This window comes from Mycteria americana, chromosome 3, assembly GCF_035582795.1.
Source record: "Mycteria americana isolate JAX WOST 10 ecotype Jacksonville Zoo and Gardens chromosome 3, USCA_MyAme_1.0, whole genome shotgun sequence".
NCBI lineage: Eukaryota > Metazoa > Chordata > Aves > Ciconiiformes > Ciconiidae > Mycteria > Mycteria americana.
The window spans coordinates 86,815,760-86,840,077 of NC_134367.1; the positions used below are offsets into that span (position 1 = coordinate 86,815,760).

General features: G+C 41.0%; 2 protein-coding genes across 4 annotated transcripts in view; one reads left to right on the plus strand and one right to left on the minus strand.

Annotated features, from left to right (window-relative positions):
• GREM2 (gremlin 2, DAN family BMP antagonist) overlaps positions 1-24,318 on the minus strand; it is a 562,614-nt gene that overhangs the window by 17,895 nt on the left and 520,401 nt on the right. The gene's annotated exons all lie outside the window — the stretch shown is intronic.
• CHRM3 (cholinergic receptor muscarinic 3) overlaps positions 792-24,318 on the plus strand; it is a 281,911-nt gene continuing 258,384 nt past the window's right edge. The window contains exon 1 of the mRNA XM_075497394.1: positions 792-957. The gene's annotated coding sequence lies outside the window, so the exon portion shown is untranslated. The remainder of the gene's footprint in view (positions 958-24,318) is intronic.

A 24,318-nucleotide genomic window follows, 5' to 3' on the forward strand; every position in this document is an offset into this window, starting at 1 on the left:
CATGGCGGAGCTATATGATGATATGTGACTTGGTTGATGTGACATGCTCCATTAAGAGGCATACTTAATATGCAACGGAAAATTATTTCCCTTCCACAAGCAGGACCACAATCTTCAAGCAATAGCTGCTCATACGTCTCAAGGCCAACACAAACAGATACCGGAAAAAAAGGGAAAAGAAGGGAAGAGACCCTCGCAGACTAATGGAGGACTTCCCCACTAATCTCATTTTCCGTGAGTCCCTTCGACGTCGCAGGCACTTTGCAAGGGCAGGGGATGGCTTTCGCAACCCTGTTTTGAACTCCCTGCACCCCGAGGCAGGGGCCGCGGGCAGACCCCCGCCCGCTCATCCCCGCCCGCCCGCCCGCACACCGCCACCCCCCGCAGAGTCCCACCGGCTCAGGGACGCTGCGGGGCCGCCGAGCCGCCCGGCATCGCGCCTCGGGGGTGCCGCCCGGTGGCCGCAGCCCGCCCGCCCCGCCGCCGCCGCCGCCGCCGGGCTCCCCGCGGGGCGGCCCCCGGGCACCCGCCCGGGCCGGGCCGTGCCGGGGGCGGTGGGCGGGAGGGGCGGGGCGGCGCCGGGCCCCGTGAGGTCAGCGGCGGGCGGGCCAATGAGCGGCGCGGCGGGCGGCGGGGGCAGGCTGCCCCTCGTGCGGCGGCTGCATGGGGAGGGCGGCGGCGCCGGGCGCGGGGCGAGGGCTGGCGGCGCGCCCCCGCCCACCCAGGGGCCGAGACTGAAGGAGGCGGCGCCGCTGCCCGGGCACAGGTGCGGCGGCGGCGGCGGCGGCGGCGGCGCGGGCGGGTGCGGAGCGCCCTCCTCCCGGCGGCGCCCGGCGGGGGATGTGCCGGCCGCCGGGGGCGCGCCGCCCGTGGGAAGCGCGCTCCTAACGCCACCTGGGCGCCGCGGGGAGCGCTCGGCGCGGAGCGGGCGGCGCGGGGTCGCCGGGAACCGGGCAGGTAGGGCGAGAAGCGCCGGTTCGGGAGGGTCTGAGGGGCTTTTGTTTGTTTTTCCTTTCTTGTCTGCGGGGGCGCCGGTGGCGGGGAGCGGCGTGCGGGGCCGCCCGGGCCGGCGGCGCAGCGGGGAAAGTTGCGGGGACGGTCCCTGCGGCGGGGCGGCTTGAGGAGCCGCGGGACCCCCTGCCTGCTGCTCCCCGTCCGCCCGGGGCGGGGGGCTGCGCTTGGGGCGGCGGCAGCGGCGGCGGCCGCCGGGGGGCTCCGCGGACCGCGACGGGGCTGCCCCCCTCCCCGCGGGGCTCGGAGGAGCGGCCGCTCCCAGGGACCGCCGCGCCCCTCGAGCAGCGAGGCGAGGGGCCGGCCGCCCCGCCGGGCACGCACGGGGCTCGCCCCTCCGGCGGGGCCGGTGGGAGCGGGGACCGCGGCCGCCCGGCACGGCCGTCGTCCTGCGGCGGCTCGCACCGGGAGCCCTGGAGCACGGCTCGACGTGCCGCCGGCGGCCGGGCTTGTCCCGCTGGGGTGGTGCGGGAGTGCGCAGCGGTGCGCGGCCCCCCCGGGCGGTCGGTGCCCCCGCAGCGTCCCCGTGTGCGGTGTCTCCTCCGTTCTGGATCACCGAGGTTCCTCGGGGCTGTACCGGAGTGCGGGCTGTCGTGCAGCTGGAGTTCGGGGAGGCATCAGTGGGCAGGGTGCGCTGCCAACGCGCCCGCAGGAGCGTCTGAGCAGAGCCCAAGTATTTACTGAAAAGCAGAGCTAGCCGTATTCCCTTCGCTGTGTAAGTCTCGGGGCAGAGAAACCCAAATGTGCTCGTGTGTGCAGGGCTATGGATCTGCTCGCGTGGGTTTTCTTACTGATTAACAGGCTTCTGATTGTCTGGGATTACTTTTGGAAAAATGCAAATCCCAGCGAATATCTGTGCTGGCCCTATATAGAAGCAGTCACAGACAGAAGAACTGTAACTTCAATATTACTGACACACGTCGAGAAACTTTAAAAAAGGCAAACAAAAGCCGGGATATGTCCTGAGGATGTTTTTGCACAAGCAGTATATTTTCCGTGTTTACAGCCGACATTGACTGAAATGTTCAGCTTTTTTTTTTTTTTATTTACATACCTATACACCTCAAAGTCGGTGAATGATATATTGATTTTATTTCATCTGCTTCTGTGTGTTTAATCTGACAGTATTTGGTTTGCTTACTTGTGTTGGACCAGGACTGCAGTAGGTAACGGTGCTTTTTCCAGAATGGAAGCCCGGTTTGGTGACTTTCAGAAATGTGCCTCAGTGTGGAAGCAAGCTGATCACTTGTATGGTAGACATTCTCCGTGGCATGGAAGAAGTATTGCGGGGTTTTCTGATGTGGTGTGTCCTAAAAAATGTTCATGTTTCGCTCTCACCCCCCATGCGTTCCCCCCCCCCCCCTTTATTTTTTTAATGGTTCTGTTATTACCAGAAGCTTTTACATGGACATTATTGCCCTGTAGAGCAATATGAGGATTACATTTTATAGTGCTGTATCTCATTCAAAGTAACATGTTTTTACTTCGGTGCTGTGTGCATGTTACCCTGTTAACTTCAGCTTTAGGGAAGAAGAATTGGTTGACTTGAACTGAAACGCTGAAAACCATTGGACTATTTTGGATGTAGCAGTTTTGTTGGATTTTAGTAGCAAAGCAGTGAAATACTCCAGGGATAACCCAGTATGAAATTCATCTGACTTGCTGCCAGCTATATCAAAACAGGTTGCAAGTTTTCTTTTTTTCTAGCAGCTGCACTCTGCCACCAAACCCAGAAATTCGGTTTTGTATTCTTTCAAGTTTCATTCAAAAGAAATGGAACCTAACTTATTACAGAAACTGTTGTGAGGTGCAAATTAATGTAATTTTAAAGTAGATGAATAGTAACTTTCCAGAGGGAGCCGATTGCATACTTTATATTGCATATCTGTATATTTTAAGTGCAATCCATTTTTATTTCTGTTACTGAAAGAAATTGAAATTTGATCTTACTCATAGTAGTATAGTCTTAATCCAACAACTTGTCAATGTATTTTAGAGTAGCAGTCCCAGAAGTAGGTTTTCATGGTGAAAACCAACCGTGACCGTACAAAAGAAACATCACAAACACAGTGCTCAATGGTGTCTTGAATTACAGTTCTAAGTATTAGTGTTAAGGATTAAAATGTCTTGATTAATTTGTAAGCTGGTCTAAAAAATTGTCACACTTATGACGCTCTTCATTCTAAAGCTATAGTTGCTGCTTCAAAACTATCTGACCTCCCTTTCTTGTGTTAGTATTTGGATTTTAGTCTTAGTGCTATGAATATTTTCAGGACCAAATCCTGAAATGCTAAAGAAAAATCTTGTGATGACTAAGGTGGAAATTTCTCCTACATAAATACTACAACATTGTAGTTCTTATGTTCATACCTTCCCTCCTCCCTCAGTCTTGATTTTAGCAGACAGAAAGCCTAAATGCATACTTCTTGTTCTGGCAATTACTGTGCTTACGCAGTGTTATGTGACTCAGAAAGGAAGGGGAAGGGGTGCAAAAGGTGCTTGACACTAGAAGTTTGAAGAGATCTGGATGACCTTAATTAATTTGGGCCATAATCATATTATAGCTTGTTTGTCATAAGAAGAGGTTGTACTGTGAGCAGATGTGGTACTCTGAGGATGAGACAAAGTATCTGTGAGGTATTTGAAGGCAAAGAAAGCTCTGCTCGGTGCATGTAAATGCATGGTTGCTGAGTCTAGTACATAATATGATAGAACAGTTTACTAATGTTATTAGTATCCCTTACTGTAGTGGCAGTTTTTCATTTAATGAAGACATATAATTAGGCTTTAAAATAAGGAGCAGTATGGATAAGAATATGTGGGGGAGGAACGCCACACTATCAGGATCCTCAGCTATATTTAAGTACATTAGTTTGTGAATATGTAACAAATCCTTAAATGGATCTGTAAGTTTGGAATGAAAAGAAAGAGCCTGGTAACACCAAAAGTAGTCTGTTTTGCAAATTCATTCAACAGCATTGCTACATCCTCCATGACTTCATTCTGTGTCTTTCTTCAGTAGAAGAACATCAATTCTACTAGACTGCACAGCTGCTGTAACATGTGAAACTGTCGGAGGTGCTGGGAGTGTGTGTATCGACTACACCTCTAGACACACAAACTGTGCCTGTCAGTCCATCCAACAAAGAGTGTTGCAGAATATGCACTGGGGTATGTTCCTGACAGTGTTAGGGTACAAAACAGAATAAATAAATTTAGTGTAAGCCTGGCGTGCCATGTTAGGATTGGGTCTTCATGCTCAGGAGTTGTTTGTGTCTTATTTTTGTTTTAAGAGAGGATAGGAGCATGCTGCGACACTTTCTACTCCTTGTGTCTTGGTTGAGTGCCATCGGAACACAACCTTCTGTGTGTAAGCCTGGCTAGGAGATTCAGTGAGTGCAAGGAAAAGCCTTTCTGAATATAAATTGTTGAAATTACTGTGTGTAAAATAGGAGAGGATGGAAGATTAACCCTTTCACCCATTCTGAGTATGTGGTTTCATGGTGGAAGCATCAATTAGTGTAAAGGAAGGTAGGCTTAAGTGTATTTCTTCATTAAATGTTTACAGACTAAAGGCAAGGTCTTTTCTATGGTTGGAAGGTTTTTGGAAAAACAAAAACAAAAGATGTAATATATATTACAAATGATAAATATTCATTTGCTGAAATGAGAGCTAGAGGGAGTTTGATACTTCTGTAAATTAATCTTGATGGATATACTTACAGAGAAATATTTAATAATACAGCTACAGTATGGATTATGGGAAAATGTTTTCCTGGATATGATTTGAAAGTGCAGCCACTTGTCAATGCCATTACCTTTCCTCCTCTGTTTTCTGTGCTGTCGTTCTTAAGTTGGAGTAAACAAAACCCTGACTGTTTAATTTAGAAAACTTTCCTGCAAGCAAATTCAGGGTTTTGTTCATTTATCCAGATGCAATACAGCAGTGTAGCCACAGTATCGCAGAGCTCTATGCAGACCAGCCATCTGATAATTTGCCCCGTCTCTGTTGTGAGCGTTATGCCTGGTATTGATCTCCAGGAGGTTGTGGCTGCTCTGCTAGTTTGTAGCAAGTTCTTGTCAGGGTAGTGAATGTGATTGGGGGATTCAGGGCTGTCCACTTACATTCAACAGTTGATGGAATTGTGCTCAGTAATGTTTCTTTCCCCCCAAATGAGAAGGCAGTGTGATGACATGTAAGGATAACCTCCCAGTGTGCGTAGATGATAATGTGTCCTTCTGCATTCCCAGTATATCCCCAGGGAAAAAGATTAATTGTGACACGCAAAAGCTTCTAATACAAAAAGTCAGAGGCTTCCCTCTTATTTATAAATTCATAGAGGATTGAGAAATTTGGGGAGGACAGGATTAAAAAAAATGCTTGGCATTTCTGTGACCTGCCTCTGTTGATATGCCTCACTTCTGTTAAAGAAAATGATCTAATCTCAATGCCTGTGGTTGGCTAAGGTGTTTTGTGCAATGTTGTTTGCCTGCTTAGCTTTAGCTGTGTTCATGAGTACCATTCTGTCCATTACTACCTCACTTGGCAGCAGTAGGTGTACTGGAGCCAGATGCCGAGGGCTCTGCGTGAGTCTTAGAGCTCCATGTGAGGCATAAAGGGATCTCATTCCAGGTCAAGTCTACAGAGTCGTGACAACATGCATTGTCCTGCAGCCTCTTCGCTCCTGCCTGTCCTCCTTCTAAGCAGGAGAAGGCACCTCCAGCATCTAGGATTAACGGTTTTCGAGAAATCTTCCCAACATTCCTGCATGAAGGTCTCGGGTATCATCTGTAACATCTAAAGGAAATAACCCTGACAGTCATGAAGGGAAACAAATGCTATATATCATCCACAGGGATTTTATAAAATAGCTCTGAGGGGCAATCTGCCGCTAGCCTACAACTCCATCATTTCATTATGAAATAAGTAAATGTATTGAGTTCAGTAATTATGTTGGTTTCTAGTAGGAGAAAATACATTATTAAGGCAGTTAAATAATACTTTTAAAACATCTTACTAAATACATACTGAAGAAGCAAAGCATCACTTCCTTCAGCCTTGCATTATAAGCAGTTATGTACAGCCACACTATTCTTCATAGGATTGAAATAGCAAGTCAAGCCTAAAAAACCAATGACAATTCTCTTTAAAACCTTAAATACCTTGTAGAAGGTACTGGGCTGCAACAAAACCAAATAATTTGGTGAGATAATAGCAGTCTTAGTGTAGAATATTAATTACTTCTTTTGGTTTCATAGAACCTGGCTTCATGGCTATTACTCAGAAATGAGAACGACCAGGTCATTATCTTGAAGCAACATACTTGCGTTCACTAAAAGTGCAAAAGAAAGGTCTCTGCAAAACACTGCAAGAACAGTGTCAGATCGGTAGAGAAGAGTGTTGAATTACCCTTCCTTATACTAATGTAGAGGAGCTTGTCCCACAGGGTGCCATTATGTATGAAAGCAGACACCTCCTGGTGCTCCTGTAGGACTTCCTGAACCAACAGAGGCTGGGTCCGTCTCAGGGTATTGAGGCAGCAACATTCATGCTGCACATACTGAAGCGTGAAATAGCCATTATGTGTATAGAATTTGATGACAGGAAAGGCTTGGTTTTCTAGCTGCAAGCTCTACATTGGTCACCTATGCTAAATCTTCCTGCTTTTTTTGGCCAGAAGCCTTTTAGCGCACTCTCGTGTTTCTCTAGTAAAAATTGATAGTACTAATTGCCACTTTTTATCGTTAATTTCTGAATCAACACGACGTATTGCTATAGCAACAAATCCTTTCGAACTTCGCTGCAGACAATTAGTAGGAGAATTCAATCTCAAAGAACTCTCAACTCTCAAAGAACTATTCAAAGGATTAAGGAACTTTCTTTTAAAAAGAAGGGGAGTAATGTAGATACTTAAAACTGTCATGGAAGAACAGAACTCGAACATTTTCAGAATTATCTTTTTATTAATCATCTCCAATTGCTGTACAAAGGTGCATACTTGCTTCTAACAAAATAATTACAGCACGCTCTGTCTCCTCAGAGATAAATACATCACCCTGTGGTATACTCTGCAGATTTTTATCTCTGATAATGATGTTTCACCATAAACTGCTGCATCTTTTCTGAGAGGATGGCTGTTCTTCAGCCCTGACAGTGAATGTGCAGGTAACCCCTAAGCAGGTTTCAGGATTAGCCGGACATCAAACAATCCAAATTTATGAAGTCAGAATTAGATAGTGCTTTATCTCCTCTTTTTCACCAGCTGAAGCATCCTTCTCTCTTTCACTGAAATGGATTGCTATTTGCATTTTACCTTGTCATCTCTCTTGATAACAGGCAGACAAGGGAATTTATCCACACACACACACACACACACACACACACAAATCAGGAGGCATAAGGGGTGTGGAAGTGCCAAATACCTGAGGAACAGTAGAATAAAATGGAACTGTCTCGGACTGCGAGTCCATGATTGGTGTTATTGTCTGTGATAGATTTTTGAGGTAGTGAAAGCTTGTAAATTTTTAGGGGCAGCTGAGTTCCTGAGGATGTTGATTGTAGTGGAAGAAGGCTGTCTGAGAAGGGAGCATAAGGACAGGTGAAGGGTAAGAACGAGAAAACTGTAAATTAAGGAAATGAAGAGGATAGTGAAAGGAGTAGTAGTACTTGTAGGGGGGAAGTTTGAAGGGAGTATCCCAGGAGTCTGTGACTCTTGCATATATACAGGACAGGGAAAAGAAGGGGGAGGGTAAAAGACCCAGAAAAATGGAACAACGCGACTCCAGGTGCTGAGGGAAGAACGTGCCTGTGGCAGAGATCCTGGGAAGGATGTGGCGGGTTCCTGCAGAGGAGGGGTTGCTGTGTGGACTCTGGTTTCACCTCATCCAGTGGGTGCCTTTTTCATAATAGTGCCTCACTGGATGTCAAGGCTGGCTCTTCTGTATATTATTAATGTAGTAGTATAGGCAGTGCCCCTGCCACCCACCAGACGTTCTCTCGTTCCCCTGGCCAGACTGTTAACCTTGCCAGTAATAATTGGTAGAAGGCAAATATTGAAAATGCAATTGCATGCAAGGCCACAGCTCCGCAGCTTTCTCTTGTCAGAACACCTCTTCTTGGAGGGCCCTCCGGAGCCCTTTGCGTAATGTCAAAGTTTCCATTTTCAAGCAGTCAAAGCTTGAAATCTCTCCCAGTTGTATCTCTTGGTTGTTCTGTTTATTAGCATGGTGATCTGACTTTGTTAACTGGGAAATCTTAAAGAAAATTTTGTAATAAAAGCTAAAAGAGCATTATGAAAGCCTATAGTAAGAAATGCTGAGTGTGTTTTACTTCCAAGATTCTTGGAAGACAAATGATCCCCGGAATATTTATATATGTAAATGTCTTTCTAAAATACCTATTGCAGAAAGCATCTCCCAATAAACAGAGAATGAGCAAAGTCACTTTAACAAAGTGTCTCTTAAGGAGGACTGAAAAAAAAAGAAGAATTGGAGTCCCATCTTGGGCCTGGAGCCGCTGAGGTAAATTCAGGGAGATTTAAATCTAGTAAGGAGGCTTGGTGGGCGATAGTTATTTATTTCAAATTTCTTTGTTCGTATTCTTTTTCTAGTTATTGTTTTGTATAAAATTATCTTGGATGTCCTGTGGAAAGAGATAGAAAAGTTCACCCTTAAGAGAAAGGACATAGATTTTCTCTGGAAGACAGAAAAAGATTATCTCTAGTGTCTGGATGCAGCATAAACAAGCTAACAAAGAATGACGTTGGAACAAATGCTGTTGAAAGAAAGGGAAAAAGTCTACATTGAAGCAGAAAGTTGAATGGGCTAACCTTCAAATGTGTGTGGAAGAGAAGCTTACAGGGCTACAGCTCTAGGGGTAAAGCATTGTGCTGTAGAAAATAGTTGCTAAAAATAATGCTGTACAATGCAAAGGGAACTAATACAAATAGAAAAGCAAGGAGAATAATTTGTAGCTTCATTTCTAGAAACTGCAATTCAGTAGCTACTGGCTAGTGATGATGTGGTAGGCAGGTGTATTGGTTCTCCTTTTCCTTGGTCTTAAACTGCAGTGTGATAAGGGAATATATCAACAAAACTGAAGACAGTGTTTGACTTTCCTGTTGATAGACAGTCATAGATATGTACCTCGGATTGTCAGATTTTTCCTTTTCAGTCATACGTGCAGTTTTCACTGAAGAAGCATAATGCCTACTAAGACTTCCAAATAAAAATATGAGTGACTATTACTTTTTTGCCCATTCCATATCTCCATTCCAAAAATTCAGTTGTTTTGGGAAAGCAAGTACATGAAAGGTGCAGATACTTGTGAAGATGAACTGTACTTTTCAGAAGAAGCAGACGGTGTTTATACTGTTCACTACTGAGTCAGTAATTTTCATTCTCGCTCAACTCAATGAAAGCTGTGTTTGTTTGCTAAAGGGAATGCTAAAGAGGCAAAAACATGCAAGCAAGATTGAAAAAAGGTTTATAAAAATAACAGTAGGTTTGTTCATCCTTGAAAAACGGTAGGAGATAAAAAAAAAAGCAAAGTGGGTTTAATACATAGAAACCTTACAGTTAGTCTTTAATAGTCTTTAAAGACTGCCTAAGATGTGATCACTTTCTGCTGCAGTCTATCTAGAAATTTCTGATTTTCTTCTGCAATTACGTTAGCTTGAACGCTTCCAGCTTGAGCTGGATCTCATGGATAGAACTTTAAGTTACAAATTTGTATGAATTTGGAGACAAAACTGTTGTGATTCTCTTTCTTTAATGTCTAAACTCTTTGAGAACTGATGACTTTTTTTTTTTTGTGCTGATATCAAAGTTTTGGATTCATACCCAGTGATCAGAGATATCAGATGTTTATTTTATTGGTAAAAATGTCATTAAAGTATTAATTCAAATCTAACTTTCATTACTATGATTCTGAAGATCATATTTTATATGAGTTATGTTTCTTGTAAGCATGACCCAAGTGATCCATTATTAAAAAGCACATTCTTACAAGCTGTGAAGAAGAGAATTTTAAAGCTATATACCTTTCCATAAAGTTTTGGGAAGAAAAATGTCATTTGTCATATTCACTTCTGCATTCAGTGTGATGTATTGACATCCGTGAATAAAATATTGAAGCTGAATAGATAGCATGATTCTTACTAGTGTACTAGTGTCTGCTCCCCTGCCTCCTCCCCAGATAATAATGCTAAGTTGTAAAATGAAAATCGTGATTCTGGAAAGACTTTCTCTTCAGGAATGCTAAACCAGCACGGATTTAGTTTTATAGATTTGTAGTAAACACTTTCTTGAATTAGGTTGAAAAAACCCAATAGATATAGGACTCTCAGCCGCTCATTTAAGTAAGTGTATGTTGAGTCTGCCATCCAGAAGTGTGGTTAAGTAAATAGGTACTTGGAGTGCAGAACCTTTGTGAAGCATTACATGCTGAAGCTTTTCAGGGCACTGGTGAGCAAATCTGCTGCTGACGTAAGCTGCCAGGAGCAGCTCTTGAATTATGGGTATGGTAAAATCAAACTTTTAAATGCCTGAAACAGAAGAATGAGGATTATGTGACTCTTGTAGACTGACAGGAATGATCAGAAGATCCATTAAGATCCAGGATATAGCTGAAGGTGTTGAGGCCTAAAAAAGCAGATATGATCTCAACTGAACTTCATCTGCAAGAAAATAATACACAAAAAAGCATATCTTGCCTACTTTTTTTCCCCACAACATTAGCATATGTACACGATTCTAACTTGCTGTCGTGTTTGCCAGTTAAGAAAATGGAGGTTCAAAGGTAAATATGGTCAGATATGTTGTTTCCAAGAAGAAAATGTTGAAATTGAAACAATTTGTAACGTACTGATTACTTTTTAATGTAGCTAAATGTCTAATGTCTAGCAACCTGCCAATATTAGCATGAAGAGGTCTTACCCTTGTTATATCAGTTTGAAACTTCGCATGATGCAATGAGTCATACGGGTGACCGCAGTATCTTTCTCTGTGTCAGACCTCATCAACTTATTTCACTTGACATATTGGTTGGTTGGTTTGTTTCTAGGAATAATGCATTCATTCTACAGCAGCTGTACAGTTTTGCTTCTGCTTCTCCTAAATTTTATTGTAGTTGCTGTTTTTATAGGTGTTATGGAGAGCAAAGGTTCCTTTAAAAAAACCCCAAACCTCATCCTTCTGTTTTTATAAGGTGGGAACACTTCCTTGATATGGCTTACGTAATGGGATGGATAAGAATTTATTTGCATTGTTTATTGATGTGTATGACAAGAACAGCTGAGTACTGAGAACGCTTGTGTTGTAGCCTTTTTTGGTTGTGTGACTTGCATGACTGTGATCCTGCTTTCTGTATTGTAGTTGGAATCAGGCATTGCAATGTCATAAGGAGAGTGTTTCTGAATCTTAACATTGGACATACCAAAAAAACTGAATTTCAAGATTGTTCCTTTCAATTACTCAGAATTTTTTATTGACCATGTATTTGAAACTGTGGTGGTGTTTGTTTTTTGGTTTAGCAGCTATTTTCCTTCATTATGTATTTATTTTTTACTATGTTAAAAATAACTTTTGATGGCCTTTCACTGGGTTTTTCAATTGGTAATGCTGCTGCTCCTGATCTCAGCATAAACAAATGCAAGGCTTTGTGGATTCATTGGCAACTGGGTTGAATCTACAATATTAAATTATTAACTTAATTTCTGAGTGGATCGTCAAAAGTCTTGCATCTAACTCATGGCCAGTTCCAGGTTAGTATTGGCAGTTTAGGGAATGCAAGACAGTTACCATACTGTTTTTGACAGAAGTCCTAAAAAGAAACATTTCTGTAAGAAATTTGCGAATTCTAGTGGTTAAGATGGTAAGTTATGCTTGGGCCCGAACCTGTGTTTACCAGGTGGTAAACCAAATACACCATTTGGCTGTGTTTCTGTCTTACTAAAGATGTGGGGTGACACCTAGCACCATTAAGCTAAAGGTTGGAGTTTTTTTGTTTTGGATTTGGACAAATTGAGATTTCACTTCAGCCTGTATTTCACTTTCCTTTTCTTTCCTTTTTTAAACTCGGACAATGAAAAGTATAGTTTTTTCTGCTTGGTTTTACTTGTGCATTTTCTTTATAACTTTTTTTTTTTTTTAAATTTCCAGTAGCAGTGGTTCAAAAATCATCCCCTTATTTTTGTACCAAAGATATTACCCTCTCCTAGTTAAAATGAAACACAAATGCAAATTCTAGAAATACGTGGCCAATCGGTCTCGTTTTGGCCAATGTTATGTGTGGAGTGTACGTGTGCAAAACATACTTCAAGGCCTGTCCTAATCAACTTAAGCAAAATAAATTGAAATAAATATCCCCAAACTATTTGCAGCAGTTAAATTATATTAATTTAAATGAGATTAAAGCTGTAATACGTGTAGCTATTTTCATGTGAAGATAAGCTTAAGCAATATTCTTCCTCTGATCTTAGTTCAGAGTAACAACCAGGCCAGAACCCTTCATTTGAGGATTATTATTTCCCTTCTGAATTTCTAGTCTCCTCTTTTTTTCCTCTGATGGTTAGCGCTCTCATTTTTCCAAATTTTCTTGTTTGTATGTTATTTGCAAATTTGGTTCTGATGCAGCGATCTGTATATATGTTAAGACTTTTAGTTGTGAGAATCGTGGAACTGGAAAAAATATTCTAAAATACCTAATTAAGCACAAAATCATAAGAATAGAAGTTGTTATCCAAAATGTCAGGTAGGAATTTTTGGTTTTGATTGTGCTTGTGAATGGATCTCAAGTGTGGAAAAAACATGAATCATTGGGGAAACTTGAGTGAAACAGCACACATAGAATAGAGTTGAAGTTCTACAGATTAAACCCCACTTGCATTGTGCATGTGAAGGTAAGAAAGTCGTATTCTGAATCAGCCTGGAAGAATGAAAGGTCCTTGATATAGTATTGCTGTAATAGAAATAGGATTAATTATGGATTTGTGATGTTTTGGCGTTTTATCTTTTCAGCAATTTGGCTGAATACGTACCTATATTTGTTAATCAAAATACATACCTGTATTTGTTAATCAGCTGAACTTTACTTAAATTGATGGTCATATAAAGTTAACTAAAATCTCTGATTTGGGCAAAGAAGAAGTCATTAAAATATGAAAGTTATTCATGAGTCTGTACTGTCACCAGAAGATATAAAGTTGAATGTGCAAAGTATGTTTGACTGAAAGACTAGTTTTACTTTTGTAATTGCAAATATGGTGTGCAAACAGCTATAGAAGTGATACGTTGCAACATTTTATCCCGAAGAGCTTAATGTAAAGAAATGTGGGTTAGCGTCTGGGTGGGTACGAATTAGCCACGTCCCATTAGCTTGCATTTACTTATGTCAATTTGTAGCTCCTCTAAAGTCATCTTCAGCTTTGCACAGAACACCTACTGTGTGCAGTCAAGTTCTGCCAGCCCTGAGAATTTTAAATACCCGTAGCTGAGGCTTTTTAGGCCTCTTGGGGTGGGGGGAATATAAAGGCACTATGTACACAGACTGTGTAGCATGTGCTTTGTTTTCCTTTTGCACACCTGCGGTGTCCTACACTTCTACGTTCCTTCTACATTGTTTGTTGATCTTTCTGAGATGAAAGTTGCTGAAAATGTCAGCTGAGTGTTGCAGTTTCCATATTGGAAAAGCAAGGGCGTAAGTATTGAGTGGTGAATTCCCATGTTGATATTTAGAAGCTTTGACTGCCAATCCTCTATTTCAGGAGTTCCTTGAAATTGTTGTAATGAGAGTTGAGCTTAAATGCACAAAACTTCATATGCTACAAAGCAACTTTATTGCATAATAACTTCAGTACAGAAACCTGAGAGAAATAACTCTGGACTGAGGAATTTGTTTACTCTTCTGACAAAGCCTGTGAAAATTAGTCAACTAGCTACTGTCAAGGGAACTTACTTGATTTTTTCAGGGATGACCGATGGATCTCTGCAGTTCTGTAACAGCTATATTACCACCTCAGAAAACTTTTAAACTCTTTAGTGTAAACAGCAGATGGACACAATACTGTCTAATTTTCACTGAGTTAGTGCTATGGGATTTCCCCTTTGCTGTTCCTATTAATCCTCTCTGTTTAGTTAAAATTCAGATAAAGGAGACGAGGACAGTTATCTGACTGCAGAGACAGGCTGGCCACCCAAGAGAGTTTAAGGCTTATAATAACTCTAGTCAATGGGAAGGAATTGGGACAGTTTAGGTTTCTGTCATTCACAGATTTGAAGCGGTGGTGCTTTAAAACTTCGGCATTACCATTATGCCTTGAAAATCTAGATAGATATTTTCAGTTTCCATGAGACAGTAGAGGTTGTCTGATAGTGAGGGAGCCTGGACGCAATGGAAGACGTGAGATAATGGGCAGTGGTGTTGAAGTAGTTCATTAGCAGGTATTCCGGACTTGGACATATGTAAGCATTCACACAGGCACCTCTCAATGAGGGAGAAGTATCAAGATTTGGGTCCTGGAAGTCTTTGTATATAATCTTAACACGACTTCATCATGATAGGGTGCAGCTGTAGCTCAATACGCTTAGGAGTTTGTAAACCGCTGGTTACTAATGAGTCGTTTATGCAAAGGGTTTCATTTTTTGCCCTCTGAAAAATGGAGCTGCTAATCTGCTTCAACAAAAAAACCCCCACCCAAGAATTTGCTTTATTCTGTGGCAGTTAATTCCATGGGATGTTGACCACGAGGCGGGTCAAGTGATGATGTTTTTTCCGGGTGTTCAGCTAGAGGAAGTAGTTTGGAAGTGGGTTTCCAGTTTCCCAGCCATCTGTTAAAGCTTTTTTCTTGAAGCTGTTTGTTATTTCTGAGGCTGCAGTATATTTCTCACTCACCTATAAGGCTGCAGTAGTCAAAGATTTCCCCAAGCTGGGTTACTGAAAAATCCTTCAATGACAAATTTAAGTCAGTACTGCTATGTGTCAGTATAGCAGGTGTTTCACCATAAATGTGAACTGCAATCAGTACCATAAGTTTGTCACAGGAGAGAAGTGAGTTGTGTATGTTGGAGAAAAAAATGAGTGAGTATGGGTGGCTGTGGACTAAGGTGTCTGGAAGCTCTTGTACAGGGGAAGAAAGGCAGAATTAGGGTTGATATTGGAAGATTATAGACTTTCTTTATACAAAGACATGGTATTTTAAATTACATAACAGATCAGAAGTGAAATGCTTTCTCCCTTACAGTCAAGGATAGTACATTAGCAGGCAGTTTTCTAGCTCAAGTTGATCATAGTGACAGGGCAGTCTTGAATTAGGTAGATTTGCCAGTGCTCTTCTGCCCAATAGCTGTTGCTGTAATCAGGGTGGAAAGAATTCCTCCGTATGCTCACACAAATTGAGTCCATTTTTTTTTGTCTGTTTATGAGTCTGCTCTGTGCAAAAGGGATTCCTGTGCTCTGCCTCAGTTGCAGACCACCTCTCCACGAGAAGCACAGTAGTCTGGCAAGGCAGCAGAATGGGTGAGAACATGGACAGCAATTGCCAGACCATCACAGTCCATTAATTTTACCTTAATTATACTTTGGCCCATGATTAATCCAGGTCATTGCTCCCTGGTCACATTGTAGATCATGCTGAATATTGTACAATGACAAGTACAACTCCTCTGAGCCATTTTGACTCCATGGCTTAAACAATCATTGTTTAAACAGGGTAAGGAAACTGTTTATTTTAAAAATGTTTCCAAGAAGTCCTAATCCCCTTTTGGGATAAATGGAAGAGTTTCTGCTATGAGATTACTTTTAACTGTAGAAATCAGTCAGGTTGAATACAGAAAAGGAAACAGAAAACATAATTTAAGAGCTGTTCTGCTTTCTCAGCAAGTAAAGTGACAAAATGTCTTTGGATTGGGTAGATTCGGTCTTTAGCCCAAGGGCTGGGTGAAACGTCTTTGCAGGTCAAGAGATGAGTTGGTCAGCCAAAAAATGTGTTCTCAGGAGAAGCCTTTGGAGCAGGAGTGCTTAGAAGGAGTCTAGTTTAATGCCTTCACATCCACAAAACTCATCACTGTGGTAGGAGCATCACTGGATGAGAAGGGGGAAATCGTTATCTTAGGATAGATCATTCATTCACCATACAAGGTAGCGTCACATGATTTGTTCTAAGGAGTTTTGAATGTTGTTGTGGTCATTTCCCTGGAGACTGCCCCAAACATCTGGCTCTTCTGGTTTGCGTTTCTTGCAGGTTATGGTTACACCTTGTGTAACCAGCTAGCATCCACCTGAGCCAGAACTGCAGCCTTGCAATCACATCCCTCTTCCTTCCTTAGCAAGCATCCCTCTTTCTGTCCTAATTGCAAGTCAGATGTTTTCTTTCACCATATGTTTCATATAACGTGGTATAGCTTCAATGGGAGGCTCCAGTGCCTGTGCCTCATGAATGGAAGAGTTGCATGTGAGTGACTTGGGAGGTGGCTGTCCTGTAGCTGTGCCCCCTGCTTTCACCACTCGGACCACTGAGCAGCCCTCCAAATGTCACGCTTTGTCCTGGGATTTTTAGGGGAACTGAAGTTACCACTGCTTTGCCTGAAAGCATTTGGCTATAAAATGCAGAAATCCTGGAGCCACCTCAGGCGTAGCTGGGCTGTCTGTTCAGCAAGGGCAGGAACACAGCTGGGACTGACAATCTCTTTGTACCTTGTTCCTGTTCATCATTCAAAGCTTTTGGAAAAAGCCCTGCCAAGGAAAACATTATAGTCTCAAACTTAAATGTGTTCTGGGGAAGTTAGAAATGTTTGCTTGAACCCACAGGTTAAATTCCCAGCTGCCTCTGAGGATACCATTTGGCCTGAGTGACAATTGTAAACCCTGTGCAGGGGCTTTTCTTTCAAACTGAAGTCTGTATTTACATGCCTTTTCCTAGTTGGTTGAGTATAACGTATTTGTTTGACAGAATATGATTCAGTTTGGTCTCTGTTTTGCCAGAAAAAAATTCTTGAACAGTAGTAATTCAGGTTGAACCCCCCCAAATTAATTAAATCTGTTGGCTTCAGAGTTTTATTTAAAAGACAAAAGATTTATAATTCTGAGCTTCTTTTGTGTTTATATAAGAAACAATGTGAGGGGATTAAAAGTTGAGTCACTTCAAGACATAAAGCAAATTAAATTCTTTGCTGACAAAATCACAGCAAAAAATATTAAACAAAAACAAAACCAAAAAACCAACCCAAAACTGTTCATGTGTAATCTTAGTAGAGGTTATATTCTTGGGAGTTGTTTGTTTACTGGCACCTTCTTTCAGGAGTGATGACTAAATACATAAATGTATGTGTATGCAAGTACAGTTCTGCAACCCCAAGTTCTTATTCCAGGATTGCAGGAGTCTGGCAGGAGCTTCCATAAATGGTGACTGCTTTTCTCTTCAGTTTTAATTACATGTGCATAGATGTAGTATGTCTTCAGAAGCTCAGAATTCCCTTCTTGTCATCATGTACATTTATGAGAGGTTTTTTGCTCATAGGACCAGATGATGGCTTTCTTGCAGTGATAAGCAAGTGGGAGTAGGAGGAAAAGAGCTCTTTTCACTGTGAGTCCTACAGAATTACATTTAAAATGATGGAATGAGTGAAGGCTAAGTTGTCTGGGCCTATACGCGTACTTATAGGTTAATATAGGTACAGTAGTTGCATTTCTTGGATCATACTCTTTTATATAAGTATTTGCGAGAATATGAAAATTGCATTCATTAATGTGTTAATAATTACTTTCTACCAATAGGCAAAAAAGTAACAACAGAAAGCTCTCCTCACTATACCTAATTCTATATACAAAGTACTTGAATAATCTGACCACAGAAGCAGTTCTGCTCTCTCATGTACATATATTCTTCATTGCCTTGATATCTCAGGGAATTTTGTTCTTGTGTGGAAGTAAACAAAAACGTTCTGTCTTTTGCTATTTTAAGCAACAAGTGGAAACTTTCATGGGTGAAACAAAGAGTTGAAATGTAAACTGAAACAGCTTTCAAGTTGAAGTTCAATTTTGGGGTTATAAACTGCTTTTGTAAGACTTCACTGTAGCTTCATTGCTTCTTTCAGATACAAGTATGATTGCAAAACACTGTTAGCGTTTCCCTGAGGTAACAGGAGGGGGTGAATGCTTGTCTAAGACTGAGGAGCTGGAAACCTTCACTCTTTCATTCAGAGTCTCTGTTGGCTTCTGTGGTGGGGAACCGAATGATGAGAAAAGCATTTGACTAAAAATTGTAACTGCCTACTGTGTTTTGCCTCATCTTTCCTTCACCTCCTTTTTGGTCTCTTCTAGATGCTGTGTGCATCTAGAGTCTAGAAAAACTGTGGTCTCACCCAAACCTCTCTTTAGGTGCTGTTATGTTATAAATGTATCCTTTTGTTTATATTTTCCAATTTTTGCAGGATGTTGGCTTTTTACCCACTGTCAAAATATAAATTGTAACTACAGGTATGCCTCTTCTCAACTCCTATTTTTGATTTGCAGATAAGGTGCCTGCAATTGCATGTCAAGTTGGATATGCTGCTGTGCCACAGAGATAACAGCCAACTAGAGATACTAATCAGTGGTAGGAGAGTCGTAAAATAATCATACGAAGCTCATAATGATCCCGATTTGTCACTTTGGATACTGAACAGCCTTTTCTGGGGTGTCAGTGTGAATCTGTGAGAAGTAAGTTGAACATCCTTTTGATCATCAGGTGTTTAACTGAGATGAATGAAGCTGGAATCGATTCAAATGTGCCCAGTCCTTTCCCGGCAGCATGCTTGAGGAAAGTATGTGCTGAATTCCTTCCTATCAAAGCCAATAGAAATTAATGAATTGAACTCTGTAGAAACAGGGTCCAATTAAATTTATTATGTTGGACTGAAATTTCTTCCTTATACCTGTATAAAAAAGAGGAAAAGCTAGTGGCTCTTACTATCCAGTTATATGAGCATTGGTAGTGCAGCTCCACCTGCTTCAATCTTTCAGGTTTGCAGCATCTGCGCAAGAGACGGAATGGTGGGGCGTTTGGTGGGGTTTTGGTTGGTTGGTTGGTTTTGGGTTTTTTTTTTTTTATTAGTTCTTTCTTAGCATCATGTTAAATTTGTCTCGGAGAAGTGCTTATCTTTTCTAAAGTTGTATTTTTACTTTCCTGTTTCGAACTCTGAAACCATCATGGACTACAAGGCAAGAACACCTGGATTAAAGTTGCTTTTATTTTGAGCCTAGGGCTACAGTAGCAGTACTAGAGGAGCCTGAATCAAAACATTCAATTTTTGGAAGACACTCCAACTTTAACATGGTTAAAGCTGGTTAAGGCTCATCCCTACGAATGACATCAGATATCTGGTTACAAATGAACAAAAAGAACTGTTTTGAAAATATAACTCAAAGTTTCCACCTGTGTAATGGTTGTCACTAACAGGCTTGTGGGATTTTGGTGCAGTACTGACACCCATGAATGGTGATTTTCATAAAGATACCATTGCATGTACACTGCTCCGTTCTCTTTCTCTCAAATACCTACCTAATGCAAACTGTGTTTTGTTGCCCTACCAAAGCTTATGTCTATAACATCTGAGAATTTGTTGCACCTTTTTGCATGGTGTGAAGTATCTAGCTTATTTTTACTGTACAGTGTTTTGCATAATTATGCTTCATCAATATATGAATTTGTTAAACAATCTGGAATGCTATGAAAGCATTCAAGCTTTCATATATCTTAAAAAAAAAAAAAGCTAGTTTTAAAAAGCAATTCACAGGTGAGATATTGTAAAGTCAGTGAGATACTGCTGTACTCTTTCTTAAGACTAGCTGAAACTGGCTTCAGATAGGTGGTATCATTTGTTAATACACATTAGAAAAGAGCTTGAGATTTTCCCTCAACATTTCCTTACCCGTACACGTATCTCTTGTTTTGTTACTGTATAGTTATATTGATAGTTGTTTGGCTAGAAAATACTTTTACTTGACATGCGTACCATTGTTTTTCCTCTTTGGCTGTGGTAGACTATTTTTGTTTATTTAATTAAAAGCATAAACAAAGGTTACATATAGTAATCTTGTCACACGTATGCACATCTATCTTAAAATAAATTGTTAGTGTGTCTTGCTCTTAATTTTCAATGTTTTTTCTTGAAAAGCTGGTTAATCTCAAGCTGCGTATTTCTTTAAAAATATATATACCCATTAATAGAAAAGATTAATGTAATTTTTGAGAAATAGACTACAGTAAGTTGAAAAGACAGATATTTTTTATATTTTGGAAAAATACGTCAGAAGAAATTCATTTAAGATTTCTTTTTTAGAAATGTATGCTTTTAGCTTATTAGATTAGTTTCCTGTGAAATAATAAATCATTATGCCAGTTTCAGATAGTCATGGGAAAACTTGAAAATACTGGTTAGAATCTAAGCCGTCAACTAAGACTATGGCCAACATCTAGAACTACCTCTGACGGTGCTTGTATCAAAAGATAGCAGGTTTGTTTAGTTTGCTTGAAATTATGTTGAAATTTAGTGCTCTTAGATTTTAAAGATTTAAGATTTTTAAGATTTTAAAAAATTTTAAAGTGATACTTTTGATTTATGGATGATCTTTAAAAGATACATTTAGGTGTTCATTTATTGTATAGAAAGGAAAGGAGCTATTTGCAGCTTTTGCTTTCTTCTTGAGTTCCTCCAGTTGTGCTCATGGTCTTATATAAGTCTAGTCAACTTTTTTGGTCTGAAATGCTACTTGGAATAAATGAAATTTATAACTTATTCTGAAATTTTGTAGAGGAAGAAGTAGACATGTTTAATGAGGAAAAACTGAAGTGAATGAGGTCAGTTCAGTTGAGACTGACATTTTAATCTCTGAGTAATTGTGGTATGTTACGAGAATTGCTGCTCTGCCTCCCATACTGGCTTTTATCTGTATAACGCATAGCAGTTGTTAGCATGTGTTGTGTCCTGGCTTGTTCAGAAATTAAAGACGACCCAAAGTAAAATGTGTCTGCCTTTTTCTAAAAACTGCTTTATTTTGCAAAAGTTAGTTCTTCTTTATTTGGTTTTTAAATTCATCCTGTAGGTGAATTCAACTGTAGCTAGTTCCATTAGTCCACTCTGTGCCTATGTAGAGTACTTAAGGCACACTAATGGAAAGTCTGCAAGATAAGGGGCTTAGCTTTCAGCCTTGGGAGGGAAGGGGTGCAGACCCCTACTCCTCCCCAATGTATTTTAATGTTACCGTTCCTTTGACTAACTCTCTATTTTCAGTCTCTAGTGAAAGACTGTATGCAACAGAAAAAAAGAGCACCTAAAGTGCAGCTCAGACAGAATTCAGGAATCGCTGTCTGAAGAAATTTATACCTTGCGTGTTAAGTGGCAGAGGCTGAAAATGTCTTGATACTCTCATATTTCCACCAATATCCAGGAAAAGGTGAAGCAGCATGTGGAAGGATGTATACCCACTAATACTAAGTGGTTTGGGAAGGGAGGGATAATAAACCCTTGTTGTCTGCAGTGAAGAGTGTGAACTGGAGGGAAAATAAAAGCATTAGGAAGCTTTCTGATTGTTGGCCTTTCTCTACAAATCGAAGGAGAGCATTTCTTCCCTTGACTCCTTCAGACTTACCAAAGCTTTAGGTGGCCCCAGTCACCCCTGAGATTTCTGGCTGCCCTGGTAAGGGCTTAAAAAGAGCTGGCTGAGACTGGCGCTGGGAAGTCAGCCCAGGTTGCACAGCCAAGGAGGGAAGGAAGGCCATGCAAAGGGAAACCATGCGAGGAGCCTGAGGATCACATCACCTGCTTGAGGAGGAAAGAAGTAAGATCAGTCCTCTGTAGGAGGAAAGATGCAAGATCGGTCCTCTGTAACAGCCTGAAATGTTGAAAGCTGTTCCTTTGCTGGGAGGTACCTTACCTGTACTGAATGCAGGGCAGCAGAAGCAGCATGACTTTTGCAGTCCATTGGCCCTCATTGGGAAGGGAGAGAGCAGCTTCTGTTTCTAATACAAAATGCATAAGCAGTCCCAGAAGCAAAGAATGGAAGTTGGGAATGTGCTCATCACTTTACTGCACTAACTACGTTATCAATAAAGCATATGCTAAATGGATTAAGAATAGGCTGCCATCTCAAAAGTGGCTCTTCAAAAAGAAGCCTGTCCATCTCTTCAGAGCTTAAAATAATTTTTGGTAATGATCTAGAAACAAAGATTAAATCATTGACAATTATGCTGTCTACGCATTTTATCAAACCAGTAAACAGCTATGACAGTGAAATCAAAGCAGTTATACAGTTGACGCAGCCAATTTCTAAAATTGAGGAAGGCAGACCCCAGTCATGGGGCTGGGAATCACACAGTCTGAAACACTTGGACTTTGAAAGGGCCAGTAACTGAATTCGGGTCCCCTAGGTGGTACTGTAGAAGAAAATTCTAGTGATATTCCTGTATTCATTTTTTTATATATATATATATAAAAGAATATATAAATATATATAGGAATATATATACACACCTGTGTGTGTGTATGTATATATGTGTGTGTATGTGTATATATATATGGGTGTGTATATATATATATATATATATAAAAAAACTGGCTCAGATTGGTGAGGCTGTCCCCAGACAGCATACGCTTTTGGGTATTCGTATTGAAAAGAAGTGTTAGGGGAGGAGGAAGAAATGACTGAAAAGAACACATGAACAAGGATTTAGGAGAAATGCATCTGAATAGAAAACTGAGGAGCTCAGTTTGCCAACCAAATCAAAGATTGGAAGTTAACACATAAGTGCAGAGGAATTTTGAGGACAGAAAGCCAAGAATTAAAGCATTCTCCCCTCTAGTGCTACAGACAGATGCAGGATGAGTGAGAGCGAGGTCCAGATTTTAGCATCAGCAGGGACGAGTTACCAGAATCTGTGGAGGTTCTCCAGTCTGCAGCATTCCTCATCACGCCTCTCTGCTGTCCTGGCAGGTCTGCTCTGGCAAGCTAGCACTAGCATAATTAAATACAGCAGAATAAACTATTGAAATGAGATTTGCAACATATAGGAGATCAGAAAAAATCTTTTATACAAAGATATAGTATCTTCTGGCCTTAAGTCTGATTAAATGTCCTTGTACCTCAAAGGAACATTCCTGTTGTTTAACAGTTACATTGACTATTGACTGCTGTTGTGATAGGACAAGGTGTAGTGGTTTTAAACTAAAAGAGGGTAGATTCAGACTAGATTTAAAGAAGAAATTTTTTACCGTGAAGGTGGTGAAACACTGGAGCAGGTTGCCCAGAGAGGTGGTAGGTGCCCCATCCCTGGAAACATTCAAGGTCAGGTTGGATGTGGGTCTGAGCAACCTGCTCTAAGTTGAAGATGTCCCTACTCACTGCAGGGGGGTTGGACTAGATGACCTTTAAAGGTTCCTTCCAACCCAAACTGTTCTAAGATTCTATGATTAATTTGTCTATACAGGAATTGTATGATGGCCTTACTAACAAGGTGGTTTTGGTTAAAATGTAGTTCAGTTGCATTGCATTGCATTTGGCATCTTCCCAAATCTGTGCCCCTTCCCTCCTGCTTTAACAAATTGTGTGGCAGAAATACCTCTCCATAATGTTTGGTTTCTCATTGAATGGTAATACAAAGGAAGACATAATGAAGACCCTAGTCTAAACGCTTGTTGCCATGGTTCGGAAGAATTGAAGATAATGACACATTAACCTCGGTGTGCTAGTTGTTTTGGAGAACTCTAGGGGAATCATTCTGTCACCTTGCACTAATAATCAGAAGATGTTTAATTTAAGGTTTCCTTCCAAGAAACTATGATTAATTTGTATATTAATGCCTAAATAAGGATTCAAATTGTGTAAGGCTTAAATAATTTGTATTTACATAAAGAAGATTCAGTCCAGAAAGATCCCCTGTGCTTTAAGACCACAAAAATATTTTAAAAATTTAATGAGATTGAATTAAAAATGCTAATGTTTCAGTCGCTTCTGATATTACCCTAGCGGTAACTACTTACCTAAAGAATCTTTCAATAATGTTAGTTATTAGTGGTAATTGTGTGGGGGTTTTGGTTGTTTTTCTTAGTTAAACTTCCCAAACCACTGCTGCTCCTTCTCCTCATCACAGCAACCCTAAATGGGAGCAGCAGAGCAGAGGGAGAGTTGTCTTGGTCTGTATCCACAACCAATGCCTTTTTTCCCCACTGCATGTGCACAAATACTGCCAGGGACTCTTCATTCAACCCTGAGTAGCTGGGAATGGTCCCTTCCTTACAATTTGATGAAAGAGATGGAGTTCTTCAAGAAGAAAG